The sequence below is a fragment of the Lathamus discolor genome, chromosome 1, assembly GCF_037157495.1.
Source record: "Lathamus discolor isolate bLatDis1 chromosome 1, bLatDis1.hap1, whole genome shotgun sequence".
NCBI lineage: Eukaryota > Metazoa > Chordata > Aves > Psittaciformes > Psittacidae > Lathamus > Lathamus discolor.
The window spans coordinates 18,333,640-18,349,420 of record NC_088884.1 but is presented as its reverse complement, the minus strand read 5'-3'; the positions used below and the strand labels follow the sequence as shown (position 1 = coordinate 18,349,420).

Here is a 15,781-nt window from a genome sequence, read left to right as displayed (position 1 = left end):
ATGTATGAACTAAAATATTTTCAGAACAGTTGTTAAAAATGTGCTGCTAAAGTGTGCTCATTTAACAGGTCTCCTTTAGCTTCATGAGAAGGGGAAATATATATTATATGTAAGAGCTTAGCCTCTCAACCTGACAAAGTAATATATACACATAGATTTCTGGGTGAGCTTTTTAAGTCAATCTCAATGGTCCAGTAGGAATAAAAATTAAAAAAAAAAAAAAAAGTGTATAAAATATCTGTTCATAAAATGTGCAACACAAAGATTAATGAAAAGCTAAGCAGAGGGGAAATAAAAAGCAGACTAATTATTTGGTGCCATATGTCACATCAATGGCTGGGGACTGTATTTTAAAGATCCAGGATTCTGAACACAGTTAATGAAACTGTGGTTATAAACAACTAAACACAATCTCTCAGTTCAGAATGCCTGTTAATATATTTAACAAAACCCTTAAATATACAAATAGACATATCTGTAAGAAGGATGATAACAAATTATTGGCACTGTCTTTTTTTCTGGATAAATCTGCTCTGCGTGATTGTCCCTTCTATTTACTTCACAAGAATTCTACAGAATTAAAAATTTTTGTTTAGCACCCAAATGCTAAATCTTATGAGGCAAATTAGGAGAAGTTTCATGTTGTACAAGGAACCGTTGGCAAATTAGGGAATTTTAGAGTGGTTTTATGTAATTTATGTTTTTATTTCAAAAGTTAAAGATAAGGCTTGGTTTAATTGAAACAACTCTATTTAACAAAACATTAGCAAAAAATGGAAGGTACTTGAAAGTCTCCAAATCTTCTGTATTATTTTTTCTTGCAAAACTGCTGAGATAGAAATTATTTGATTGCTTTTATTATTATACTTCAGACATAAATTATATTGTTATTTACTATTCTTCATAGTTAGATCCAACAACAGTATGCATCTCGAAATACATGTAATTTTCATTTCATTGCTTTACTTTCTCTAGTGAATGTGGATTATTTTGAGATCACTTAGGTTTTTATAAACATATGATTTTACGCGCCCAAAGGTGAAATTTTGTAGACAGAGTCTCTTATACATGTTTATGTCTGGGTTTCCATAAGACATTATTTGCATTCATAGAAATTAATATCACTGCTTTGCAGGAGGGCAACAGATTCAGTCCGTTAGCCCTCACAAGCAGGAAGAAAGAGAAGGATGCAAGCTGCTTCAGTCCTGAGGCTGCAGTAGCCACAGCAGCAGCTGTTACACAATGTGTTCTTAGCATGGATGAAATAGGTCAAGCTGAAGGCTGACTAGTCCTTGGAAAGGGTGCAAAGTGTAATGCGTAAGCACTTCATGACTCTCATGGGCCAAGAGCACATCTCTGCTTGAATGTTGTGACATGAGTTGCTGTCACTTATGACAGTGTTCTTGCCTCTTACTGAACCAGTACTTAAGGGCAACATCTCCTTAACTGCCCGCTGGTCATTTACAGATAATTGCTGCACAGCTCATCCAGCTCAGGACAGACTGACTGGACCTAACTGTGCTTTAAGTGTGTGATGGAGAGCTGGCTGGTGAGACTGGAAAGGGAGAAAACCATTTTACCTCACTGTCACTCTCTCATCACACTCCACTCCATTTAGCCAATTTCCTTTCCACAGCATCTCATGAGGAATGAAATGCTCAAACTTGCACATTTTTGCTGCCTAGGAAGGGTAAGTGCAGCAAAACAGTGGAAACCGAGGCGTGATCTGAGTTAAAGCACAGCCTGCAGCCTCCAGAACTCCATGAATGAAAGCAAGACAAGGAAGCAGCACAGTAAAACACATGGCAGTTAAAAGCTAGGTGGGATAAAGGACATGGTTGCCATTCTAGCAGAATGATTACTTGGTCGTAAACCTCTGGGGTCTTTTACAGAATCCAGTTTAACTTTAGAAAGAAATCTAATTATGAGGCTGTTAACACTCCTAAGTAGAAGTTAAGCTCAGCTCTATAGAAAGACAGCCAAAGTGCCTCTGCTGCCAGGTCACTAATTGGTCATTTGGGGCACTGGGATTGCCAGAGTTGACATGGTGAAAAGGAAAGGCAATTCATGAGTCACTGATAATTAAGTAGGGAGGAAGGAAAGGAAAATCTGGTTTACCACTGGTTTGGCGGCTTCAGTATGCTTGCCGTGGCCCAGCAGAAAGCAAAATGCCATGCTGAGTCAGCAATGCATTTTTGGTGTGCATTTCCACAGAAATTCAGTGCAAACAGAGGTCTGCTAACAGATGTGATGAGAGGACCCAAGGATACTTTGGCACTCTATGTCAATGCAAGACAGCAATATTTCACTATATCAAAGAACTTTGATTTCACACCTGCCTGAAAGCCAAAACATGAAGTCCCAAAACAGATGTCACTTTTGGATTATGTTAGCCTGAGTAGTAAGCACGCATTAAAATTGCATGTGTCAGAAATGGCTGTGCTTCATACGTTTAGCTTGTACTCATCAAATTACTTTCCTGCCTAACATTGTGGTGTAACAAAACCGAGAAGAAATCATTAGAAAGTGTGAATCTGATAATCAGAAAACATGCTGGCCTTATTAGCTATAAGAAAAAGACCCTGCTCCCTGATCAATTTCTGCAAACTGTCAAACATCACCAAACATGACAGCCTTTGCTTGGCTCTAGGATCCTATTCACACTGTAAACTATTTGCCTGGGGTTCTGCAAATAATGAAGCTGGAATAAACACTGCAGCAAATGAACCTGTCTCTCTCATAAGGTGACATCAAACTGGACCTCCACACAAAATACAAGTATTATTATGGAAATTGCATCTTGACACATTGATATAAGAAATACTTCCAGAATATTTGGAATGTTATCTAAAATTATTTGTCTTGGGTCAGGAAGAGACAAACATGCCAACGGAGCAGCAAGGAGAATTGCTGTACTTTGTGGGAAATGTCCTTTTCTTAAGCTCACTAATCTACAGTCCCTGATAACTGACAGGGCACAGACAGAAATGTCTGCCCTACACATCAGCAATGCATGTGTACCATCTCAGTAAAGCTGCCACTCACACCTTATTCTTGTGGGGTAAAAGGTGTTGATTTTCAGGATCAGGATCTGAGTGATGCTGCTCTGCTTCACCATCTGTCCACTGATTACCAGCTTGCTTTCACTCAGTGAACTAGCCTTCATAAGTACCTGTTATTGCAGGATCAGAGATATTCAGAAGCCAGATGTGAGCATTTCAATGGTGCAAAAGACCCAGTGTTTCTGTCTAAAAGACTGGTCCCAAGGGGCTGAAAGCTGAAAGAATTAAAAAAATTGCTCACTGTGTGTGGTGCAGATGAGCCACACTTCTGAAAAGCTAAACATTATTCAGAAAGCATGGTGTAAAGCCCATAACAGAGGTGATAAAAAGCATATTAAAAGATAAAGATAGAACACATGTTAAAAATTAAAATACTTCTGTTTGATACAGTTTTAAGAAGGGATGATTCCCAAGTGTGTATATTTTATGTATGCTCATGCACAAAAACAAGCAAAGAATATTCAGGTGAAAATTCAGTTAAAAAAGATTAACCTTAAAAATAGTGCAAGTGGCTGACTTATGGAAGTGCTTTGGTCCTCCAGTAAACAACAGCAGGGGAGCATTAGACATTGCTAAAGCATTTGACAACGTCCCACACTGGGAAGAAAGCAAGTGAAATTACTGGCATCTGAACTACATTAGTGTTTATTTTCTATTAAAGGATGAAAACTATTATTACAAGGAAGACGTTTTCTCAACAGGATGCCTTAAGCATAAGTTTAAGCCAAGCTTAACTGTCATTTTTTTCAGGCAAAATGTAGTATTCAGGAACTGAGTCATTAAACTGAGAAAGAAGTTCCCAAATATTTATTGTGAATTTTTCCTTTTTACATGCACCATTTAAAAGTTCATTGGGCCAGAGGCAGAGAAACAAAGCATCAAAACGACTATACCTGTCTGTAAACATAGTTTGCACCCATAAGCTAAATTCTTTTCTTCCCCCAGAACAGTGAGTTCTTCTAGACTGAAGACAAGGATCAACTCCTACTAATTCCCTGGTACCTCCTGAACAAAGCCTGAGCTTTACCAAGGACAGATAATACTCCTTGACAAGAGATATCACACCCCAACTCACACCAGCAAACTGATGGCCAGCCAGTCTCTAAGCAACAGTCACCTTGAAAGCCAAAAAGCTGCCACCCCCACTTTTTCTTCTACAGTTTTATTGCTGAGCATGACATATGTATGACAGGGATATCCCTTTCTAGGGATATCCTTACTGTACAGGGATAGCCAATCCAAGTCAGCTACCCCAGCTGTGCTGCTTCCCAACTTCTTGACAACACTCAACCTGGGTTGATGGGTAGAGTGGAAGAAAGAGAGAAAGACTTGACCCTGTGCAAGCACTGTCCAGCAATAGCCAAAATATTAGTTTATTATCAACGCTGGTTTAGCCAAAACTCCTGAACACCATATAGGCTCCTATGAAGAAAATTTACTGCATCCCAACCAGTCTCAGTACAGTGACATATTAAGAAAAACTAACTCTTGGGGGTGCTTGACAATAAAGTACTTGCCAATTACTTGATCATTAAAAAGGTGTCACAATTCTCCTTTGTTCCCACAGCTGAATGCCCCATGCTGCTGGATTAAAGAGGTTTTAGGTTGTTGGGGTGGTTTTTTTTTCCTTTGTACACTGGCTAACTGTGTATTTTCTGTTAATAAATGGGTCATAAAAGTAAGTTATTAATAATACAGGGTTGTCACAAGTCACCTTAAGTCCTGATTCCAATAAAGTAGTGCGTTTTGTATCAAGCCATTAATAAGAAAAAAATCATGGGAAGGTATTTAATTATTCCCAATACATAACTGAGAAGTTTTTAACCTTCAGGAATTAATTTCTTTATAAGCAGCTAAGTCACAAAGTGGTCAAAATATCTCTACTGGGGGGATGTGAAACTTTCTTCCTCAAGTTGTTCAACTTTCTATTGACCTACTTTCACATTTATGGAGAATGGCAGGCAAAACTAAAGAAAATAAACAGTCATACATCTGCAGAACAAAATCAGAGGTTGTCCAGCAACTTTGAATTTATATTTTTTTTCTACTTTGTTGGTAGAAAAACCAGTAAGGTTGTGGGTAAGAGGTAAGTTAAAAAAAGAATTCTCAAACCAACACAAACACCAACAGGTGCTCAAACCAGAACTTACCCTTAGGTCTGCTAACACCTCAGAATACCCACAAAAGCAAATGTAAATATTTTGGTGATATGTGCAGTAATGCTTACCTCCAAAATGTTTCCCAGCAAAGAGTCCAACACAGTAGCATGATTTTAAACTAATCATTTGTTATATATGCCCTTGTTTTAAGGGAGTCAATTATCCTGAACTTATCTTAATGAAGACATTCAGTTACAACATGAAAAGAGGATTTATCCCAGTGTTTCTGCTGTTGGTTATCCACTCCATCAGCTGGAAAGAAATTGATGATCTACTATGGAGACTTTTAGGTACAAAATGCACAAAAATCTTTTCATCATTTTACTGAAAAAAAACAGAACACAATAAATAGGGTTTAGTTTTCATGAAGGTTTCCATGCTTGTCAATTTTAGTAAAAACTTAAAGCAAGCAGGTCAAAGTTTTCATCTTTATTTGGAATCTTGTGTGTTTTCAAGGCATTCAATGAAATTTCTGTAAGACCTCTGCTGACTACAAGAAGCACTTTCTTCAGAAACCCCAGAAATATTAGCAGCTGTGCAATAGCAGACATGGGAGTCTTTAGCTAGTATCCTTGAAATAAGCCAACAGACCTTGTTTAAACTACTTTAAAGTAAGTCACTGTTCCAAGAAAGGTAAATAAGGATTGATTTAATAGCATCAAAGAAGAAATCATGCAGAAAATAGAATTATATTTACAAACCTCAGTAGATTCCATGAAGAATTATACTTAATGCAGCTAAATTTTATTATTGGCCCATTTGTCCGACTTCTCCAAAGAGAGCTACTTCAGCTTTACATAATCTACATTCTTTCGATCCTAAAAAAATCTGGAGGGATGCATTTAAATGAATAAATGAATTAAAATTTATATAGAGCAATGTTCATAAATTTTATGGATCTAAGAATAACGAATAAGGGATAAATAATTCATGGCATTTTATTCTGTCACACACTGTCAAACTGTGACTATAACAAATTTCCTTATTTCCATGCAGACACAAATCACAACATGGCAAGAGTGAAACAAACAAGCATCTTGGGCAAGGCATGGTGATCATTCTGTTGGTGGAAATAATTTTAAATACTGTCACAAACAGCAGATGTAGCCATTCAAATAATAATATTTCATTCATTCCTCATTATTTGATCTGTCCCATTTTTCATATGTTTTCACTTACAGTAATAGATTTTACAGAGGGATGTTCTACTAAATAGCACAACAAGGAACTTCATCCACTTATTCTAGTGGACCATCAAGGACCTCTGCCTTTTCATTATAGCATTCCTCCAAGAATACATGTATATGGGAAGTTGGGTATTCATTCCGCTCATTTCCCAAGTTCTTAAATACCAGACAACTTTCAAACTAAAGTTCTATAGCTACATTAACGTGATCTTGTACCAAAACTAAGAATGGACCTTACTAGTGCAAGTTGGTCCACACTGGATTCAGCTCAGCTTTGTGCCTACATGGCATACTAATTTGTGCCTCTCTACTGAGTCAACCACCTGCCTTACAGGCTCTGGGTGGCAGTGGAGAGAGCAAGTTCACATCTATGCAGGTAAACCTTCACTAGATTCCAGCCTTTTTTTGAGCCTACAATCAAATGTAAGTTGTTAACTCTTCTCATAATTAAAAACATACCTTTTATTTCTAGCTTGAGTGTGAATGCTCTCAGCTCCAAGGCAGTGACCTTCTTTATACATTTTTTCAGTAATCTTACTTTCAAAAATCTATTTTATTTATTCATACGTGGTTCCTCTAATTTTCCCTTCAGTGAACTAAAAAGCGTATTATACCAGTTATCATCAGCTGGCTGGCTGACTCCCTACTTCCCTCAGACAATTATTCCAGTCTCCATCCTTCACTACGTTTTTAAGAAAATATGGCCTTAGCCATCTTCTGTGTGCCTTTCACTTGGGAAAAGCTCATCCATTCGCACCCTTGTCTCAGAGTAAAGCTATTCCCTAAGTTTGTCCCTTGTCATGCTTCCTATGAAAAGTGATCTTAGGTCACCTCCCTATTTCCTTCTCTCTCTCATCTGTCTGCCTGCATCTGCTAGCTGTCCGTTACTCTCAGCAGAGTAAATTAGCCTTTGCTCAGGCCTCTGGTGCCTCTGCTAGATTGCTTTGGGTACCTTTGTCATCTTATTAGAGTAATAGAGGCATATAAGTATTACATTGCATTAAAGCAGACTATCACAGAATCACAGAATCCCAAGGGTTGGAAGGGACCTAAAAAGATCATCTAGTCCAACCCCCCTGCAAGAGCAGGGTAACCTACAGTACATCACACAGGAACTTGTCCAGGCGGGCCTTGAATATCTCCAGTGTAGGAGACTCCACAACCCCCCTGGGCAACCTGTTCCAGTGCTCTGTCACTCTTACAGTAAAGAAGTTCTTCCTGATGTTAACGTGGAACTTCCTATGCTCTAGTTTACACCCATTGCCCCTTGTCCTATCACTGGATATCACTGAAAAAAGCCTAGCTCCATCATCCTGACACCTACCCTTTACATATTTGTAAACATTGATGAGGTCACCCCTCAGTCTCCTCTTCTCCAAGCTAAAGAGACCCAGCTCCCTCAGCCTCTCCTCATAAGGGAGATGTTCCACTCCCTTAATCATCTTTGTGGCTCTGCACTGGACTCCTTCAAGCAATTCCCTGTCCTATACCTAACCAGCAATGCCAAAGTGTATATAACAGTAGTTTGAATAGAAATACCACCTTGCTTTCCATCTGCCTACTCCATCTAGCCTAACTAAACAGTGATTTCAACAGTTATGACATATAAAAGAGAGCTATCAAGCTCAATAAATACAATTATGCTTAATTTATTTACATGTTTTTTTATTCTTCTTGTAGAAGTTTTTATCATGATACATATAAAGCAACAACAGGTTTTTTTTTTTCTTTGTACATACCATAGTATCTTGAACTGTGTGTGTTCATGCTACTTTGAGATTAAGAATAATTTGTCTGTATCAGTCTGTGAGTGTGTGAGCTTGTAACTATGTATTTATAGTCAAAGCTGAAACACCTTCGAAGAAGATTCTTTTAAATCTATAATCACAGTTTATTTCAGATACACAGAGGTTAGCAGACTAATCACTGAATGAATAGCCTTACAGGATAGATTATAGAAAATCACTTGTGTACAGAGAGTTTTAAAATTTTGTGAATCAGTCCTAGAAATTATTTGACAAAAAGAAAACTTAAACGTTCATCCTCTTTGCAAATAGATGTTAACTATTTACTACTATTTTTATTCTAAGGCATCCACTTATCCAGTAGCTAAATATTTCCCAAGATCATTTGTAGTTTATTTTTCATAAGATATTTACATAGATGCTTTATGTATTCCTAGCCTAAGAAAGGATTTCATTAGCCAAGTAACATACTGAAGTACCAGTAGAAGGGCCGAATTGTGCATAGACACAATTAGAAAAGCAAAATCTCGGCTAGAATTGAAATCAACCAGAGATGTCAAAAACTACAACAAAGGGTTCATCAGGTATGTAAACAACAAGCAGAAACAGAAGGAAAATATTGGCACACTATTAAGCAGGAGAGAGGAATTAGTCACCAATAATGCTGAAAAGGCTATGATTCTCAACACTTTCTTCACTTCTGTCTTTACCAGCACTGTTGGGTCCCAGGCCTTGGGAACGAAAATCCAGCTTGATGCAAACACAAACCTACTGTCAGGGAAGGAAGAGTTTGTACATGAACTATTACAGGAGCTTGATCTTACAATCAATGAGCCCTGACAATATCTACCCGAGGGTGTTAAGAAAGCTACTAAAAGGTTTAGTAGGGAGTTTAAAAGGTTTAGGGGAGACATTATTACCATGTTCTAGTATTTAAAGGGTGGCTACAGAGAAGATGGGGGTATAAGAACCTGAATACAAGAGAGTTTAACATAGTTAATGCTACATATATCTAAATTTCTTTCATATATACGTTATTTATTGTGTGAAGTAATATAACTGCCCTCTGAAGATGGGTACCAAAACTAACATTTTGGAACTCTTCCAATGAGAAAAAATATGAAACACAAGTGAGCAATATAACTATGACAGAAAGTGGTAAGTTTATCAGACTACTTTTTACCAGGGCTTCCAGAATCTGATTCTTATAGTATCTAAAGTACACAGCTACAACACCTAAACAGCAATCCTAATTTAGACATTGTAGCTAATATTCTTCATTATTGTCTAGACTACCCTCTTTCACAAGAGGGTTCAAGCACTGAAGTTCTTTGTTCCAAGAGCTTCTTGACCTTAGACTCTCCAGTGATGCTAAATTATACTTTTCTAAGAGGCAAACTGAAATCAACGCATCATTGAATGCAAAGTCCTTGAATCTTCATAGAGATTTTATCTATGAAGACAGTGTGGCTTTTGTGGAGTCTTTGCTTTCATTATTTGGCTCTGGCTGATCATAACATTCTGTTTCTCAAACTACAAATAAAGTTCTCTTCAGGAAAGCAGAAATTCACAGAATTAGGGTAATCCATTTTTTGTTTTGATTTGGCTTGGTTTGGATTTTTTTCTTTTTGTTTTGTTTTGTGAATAAAGTTAAGGAAAGGTTGCAGAATCTGGCCTTTCTCATAGCTTTTCACAGTCTTATTGCTCTCTTCTCTCATTAATAAAGATTTATTGTCAGGGACAAAGGACATGTGAGAGAAGGAGAACAAGACAAGAAGACCCATGTGGCTTCATCTTAATCAGATCTGAGCTCATTCTGTCTGCAAACACCAAAGGAAAGATTTGTCCCATACCTTCAGATTACAGGTTATAACATCAAAATGCTGTTTATAACTTCAGCTTACTAAGTATTAAATTCATGCAGCTCTAGCCATCAGAAAATTCCATATCTGGTCTAAGGTTATCATTTAAGAGCCCTCTCTAGTCAATGAAAGTGAAGAGGGGTGATTCGTCCAATCTGCCTTTAGGCAAGCTCTTCATGTCATGGTAACATTCGCTCTTCAATGACCACAATAGGAGGACTAGACAGACAGCTGAGGCTAGATGCATAATCTTTTAGACAGCTACTGTCAGGGCGGCGGAGGGGGGAGGTAAGTGGGGGGAGTGAGAAAGCGGGCGTGGCTGAGTTGCCAACTGGTCTTAAGCCACGACAGGGACCAAAACTGGGAAGGCTGCAGCAGCTCTGCACCTTCAAATCCAACCAGCAGAGATGCTGAGCGTGTGTTCCCAGCAGGCACAAACACATGGGAGTGCACACACACACCTATACACCACACGCATAAACACACACCACTGGCAACACAGGTCCATGACAGGGACACACTCAGAGCTCTCACACACACGAACAGCACGCGCAGCCTCATCCAGTCACAAGTGTACACACATACACTCACACACCCGCTTGTGCTCCCAATACTGCCCCATCATGGACACATGAGCATCCAAGCCCTGGTCCCACTCCACCTACAGACCCCCACACACACATGCACACACATGCATGTGCAAGAGAGACCCACAGACAGGAAGAGGACAGGACAGACTGCCCTGCACATAGTCAAGAGTACTGACCAGCCTGCAAGCAGCCAGCCCTTTTTATCTCCTTATCCTGCTGTTTTCGCAGACTTGGTCCCAAGGCATCAAGATCCATGCCTTTCCCTGCCTCTGCTTCCTCTCCTAAACACCTTGTAGGAAATCCTGTGCAATCCCAAAATGCTCTTAAATTGCATCCTATACTGTGTCCCATCCCCCTGGGAAGTGATGCACCTCAGGGGTTCTCCAGATGGCCACTTCTGTTGATTCATCTTCACAGTTTCACCTCTGTATCATGGAGCTGAGGATCTCCTGGGGTAGCCCTGGGAGCACCCTGGACAGCAAGCCCCCTTCTCTGAGGCCCTAGTTTGTGTTCCTACCCAACCTCATGACCCTCTGCCTGCTCCCCTGGGCTGGTGGAGACATGACTCTGAAAAACTCCTGTGATGGGCCTAGGATAAGGCAGGGCAGGGTGTTGAGTGTCCCGCCGTCTCTCTGCATCCTTTATGGAGCTGAGCAGAGGAGCTTTTATCACACAACCTAACACTCTATCCCTCCCTCACAGGGCTGAAAAAGTATTTTATAGAATCATAGAACAGTCAGGGTTGGAAAGGACCTCAAGATCATATAGTTCTAACCCCCCTGCTATGGGCTGGGACACCCCACACTAAATCATGCCACCCAAGGCTTTGTCCAGCCTGGCCTTGAACACTGCCAGGGGTGGAGCATTTACAACTTTTCTGGGCAGCCCTTTCCAGTGTCTCACCACCCTAACAGGAAAGAATTTCCTCCTTATATCCAATTTAAACTTCCCCTGTTTAAGTTTGAACCCGTTACCCCTTGTCCTGTCACTACAGTCCCTGGCAAAGAGTCCCTCCCCAGCATCCCTATAGGCCCCCTTCAGGTACTGGAAGGCTGCTATGAGGTCTCCATGCAGCCTTCTCTTCACCAGGCTAAACAGCCCCAACTTCCTCAGCCTGTCTTCATACGGGAGGTGCTCAGTCCCCTGATCATCCTCGTGGCCCTCCTCTGGTCTTGTTCCAGCAGTTCCATGTCCTTTTTATGTTGAGGACACCAGAACTGCACACAATACTAAAAAGGGAGGTCTCACAAGAGCAGAGTAGAGGGGCAGGATCACCTCCTTCGACCTGCTGGTCACGCAGCGATGAAGATGTTAAACAAGACCGGTCCCAACACTGATCACTGAGGGACACGACTCGTTACTAGTCTCCAGCTGGACATTGAGCCATTGACCACAACACTTTGTGTGTGGCCACCCAGCCAGTTCTTTATCCACTGAGTGGTCCGCCTATCAAATTGATGTCTCTCCAATTTAGAGACAAGGATGTGGTGTGGGACAGTGTCAAACGCTTTGCACAAGTCCAGGTAGATGACATCAACTGCTCTACCCCTGTCCATTAGTTCTGTAGCCCCATCATAGAAGGCCACCAAATTGGTCAGGCAAGATTTCTCCTTAGTGAAGCCATGCTGGCTGTCACCAAGCACCTTCTTGGTTTTCATGTGCTTCCAGGAGAATCTGCTCCAAGATCTTGCCAGGCATGGAGGTGAGGCTGACTGGTCTGTAATTCCCTGGATCATCCATTTTCGGCTTCTTGAAAATGGGGGTTATATTATCCTTTTTCTAGTCATTGGGAACTTCATGTGACAGACATGACTTTTCAAATATGATGGCCAGTGGCTTAGAAACTTCATTCGCCAGCTCCTTCAGGACCCATGGATGGATTTCATGAGGTCCCACAGACTTGTTTATGTTCAGGTTCTTAAGATGTTCTTGAACTAGATCCTCTCCTACAGTGGGCCCAAGGTCTACATTCTCAAGGTCCCAGCATCTGCCTTCCAAGACTTGAGTGATGTGATCAGAGCATTTGACAGCGAAGACTGAGGCAAAGAAGTCATTAAGAACCTCAGCCTTCTCCAAATCCTGTGTAGCCAGGTCTCCTGAGAGCTTCTGGAGAGGGCCTATGTTGTCCCTAGTCTGTCTTTTATTTGCTACATACCTATAGAATACCTTCCTGTTATCTTTCACATCCCTAACCAAGTTTAATTCTAACTGGGCCTTAGCCTTCCTAACCTGGTCCCTAGCTTCCCGGACAACATCCCTGTACTCTACCCAGGCCGCCTGTCCTTGCTTCCATTTTTTATAAGCCTCTTTTTTCCTTCAAAGTTTCCTCAGCAGCTCCTTATCTATCCAAGGAGGTCTCCTGGCCCTCCTGCTGCACTTCCTTCTAGTTGGGATGCAGCACTCCTGAGCTTGTAGCAGGTGGTCCTTGAATATCAACCAACAGTCTTGGGTCCCCCTGCCCTCCAGGGCTATATCCCATGGAACCTTACTAAGCAGGCTCCTGAAGAGGCCAAAATCTGCTCTCTTGAAGTCCAGGGCAGTGAGCTTGCTGCACACTCTTCTCACTGTCATGGGGATTTCGAATTCGACCATCTCATGATCACTGCAACCAAGGCTGCCCTGGAGCATCATATTTCCAAACAGCCCTGCCCTGTTGGTAGGCATGGGGTCAAGCATGGCACCTCTCCTTGTCGGCTCCTCTATTACTTGCAGAAAGAGTTTTTCTTCCACACAGTCGATGAACATGCTGGATTGCTTGTGCCAGGCCTTACCATCACTCCAACAAATATCAATGTGGTTGAAGTCTCCCATGAGAACAACGCCTGCGAGCGTGAGGCTGTTCCTATCTGTCTGTAGAGTCCTTCATCCACAGATTTCTCTTGATCAGGCGGTATGTAACAGATCCCAAATATTTTGAATATAAGTTGGATAGCATAACAAAACACAGACTAGCAAACAAAAAACAGACTAAGGACAAAATAGGCCCCCTGAGGAAGCTTTCGGGAGAACTGGCTACGCAGGATTTGGAGAAGGCTGAGGTTCTGAATGACTTCTTCGCCTCGGTCTTCACTGGCAAAGGCTCTGACTGCACCACCCAGTTCTTAGAAGGTAGACGCAGGGGCTGTGAGAATGAAGACCTTGGGCCCACTGTAGGAGAGGATCTAGTTCAAGAACATCTTCAAAATCTGAATGCGCACAAGTCCGTGGGACCTGATGGAATCCATCCGCGGGTCCTGAAGGAGCTGGTGAATGAAGTTGCTAAGCCACTGGCCATCATATTTGAAAAATCATGGCAGTCAGGTGAAGTTCCCGACGACTGGAAAAAGGGAAATATAACCCCCATTTTCAAGAAGGGGAAAATGGAAGACACGGGGAATTACAGACCAGTCATTCTCACCTCTGTGCCTGGAAAAATCTTGGAGCACATTCTCCTGGACAACATGCTAAGGCACATGAAAAACAACAAGGTGCTTGGTGACAGCCAGCATGGCTTCACTAAGGGGAAATCCTACCTGACCAATTTGGTGGCCTTCTATGATGGGGCTACAGAATTGATGGATAAGGGTAAAGCAGTTGACGTCATCTACCTGGACTTGTGCAAAGCGTTTGACACCGTCCCACACAACATCCTTGTCTCTAAATTGGAGAGACATCAATTTGATGGATGGACCACTTGGTGGATAAAGATCTGGCTGGATGGCCGCACACAAAGAGTTGTGGTCAGTGGCTCAATGTCCAGCTGGAGACTGGTAACGAGTCGTGTCCCTCAGGGATCGGTGTTGGGACCAGTCTTGTTCAACATCTTCATCGCTGACGTGGACAGTGGGATTGAGTGCGCCCTCAGCAAGTTTGCCGATGACACCAAGCTGTGTAGTTCGGTTGATACGCTGGAGCGAAGGGATGCCATCCAGAGTGACCTTGACACGCTTGTGAGGTGGGCTGATACCAACCTTATGAAGTTTAACCATGACAAGTGCAAGGTCCTACACCTGGGTCGGAGCAATCTCAGGCACAGCTACAGGTTGGGCAGAGAAGAGATTCAGAGCAGCCCTGCGGAGAAGGACTTGGGGGTGCTGGTCGATGAGAAAATGAACATGAGCTGGCTTCAGTGTGCGCTTGCAGCCCAGAAAGCCAACCGTATCCTGGGCTGCATCAAAAGGAGCGTGACCAGCAGGTCGAAGGAGGTGATCCTGCCCCTCTACTCTGCTCTTGTGAGACCTCCCTTTTTAGTATTGTGTGCAGTTCTGGTGTCCTCAACATAAAAAGGACATGGAACTGCTGGAACAAGACCAGAGGAGGGCCACAAGGATGATCAGGGGACTGAGCACCTCCCGTATGAAGACAGGCTGAGGAAGTTGGGGCTGTTTAGCCTGGTGAAGAGAAGGCTGCATGGAGACCTCATAGCAGCCTTCCAGTACCTGAAGGGGGCCTATAGGGATGCTGGGGAGGGACTCTTTGCCAGGGACTGTAGTGACAGGACAAGGGGTAATGGGTTAAAACTTAAACAGGGGAAGTTTAGATTGGATATAAGGAAGAAATTCTTTCCTGTTAGGGTGGTGAGACACTGGAATCGGTTGCCCAGGGAGGTTGTGAGTGCTCCATCACTGGCGGTGTTCAAGGCCAGGTTGGATGAAGCCTTGTGTTGGATGGTTTAGTGAGAGATGTCCCTGTCCATGGCAGGGGGGTTGGAACTATATGGTCTTGAGGTCCTTTCCAACCCTAACTATTCTATGATTCTATGATTCTATTCTCTAAAATATAAATACAGGATCGCTTAAAGAATATTCGAGAAATAAATTCACATAAAAAAAATTATATTAATTTGCACATTGAAAGTTTTATTAAAGAATTCTCTATTCAAAAACATTTTGGTTTTTTGAATGTAAAGTGGTTTAGACACCCTGAAATTATTCATAGAAGTTCCCTTGAAGTATAATGGCAAAAATAGCAAAGAAATACTTCTAGTTAAATACCTTGATGGGTGTATTTTCCTGGCAATCTTAAAAGGTTTTTTGTTAAAACAATAATTTTTATTATTTTTTAATCAGTTAATGTGTGAGAGCATACAGGTTATCTGGAATCACCTGAATAGATCTTCACAGTGAGTTAAACCCCAGTATCACTAGTCTCCTAAAGAGAATTCACTGGACTAAAGAAACATTTGCAGTTTCCAGTA

The 15,781-nt window shown here is 41.5% G+C and overlaps 1 long non-coding RNA gene across 2 annotated transcripts in view; it reads left to right on the top strand.

Annotated features, from left to right (window-relative positions):
* LOC136007063 (uncharacterized) overlaps positions 1–15,781 on the top strand; it is a 45,241-nt gene that overhangs the window by 18,196 nt on the left and 11,264 nt on the right. The window contains exon 4 of one of the 2 annotated variants that reach the window (XR_010609454.1): positions 4,008–4,755. The exons of the other annotated variant lie outside the window; for it this stretch is intronic. This is a non-coding gene — a long non-coding RNA (uncharacterized LOC136007063). Of the gene's footprint in view, positions 1–4,007; positions 4,756–15,781 lie in introns of those variants that run through there. 2 annotated transcript variants of the gene reach the window in all.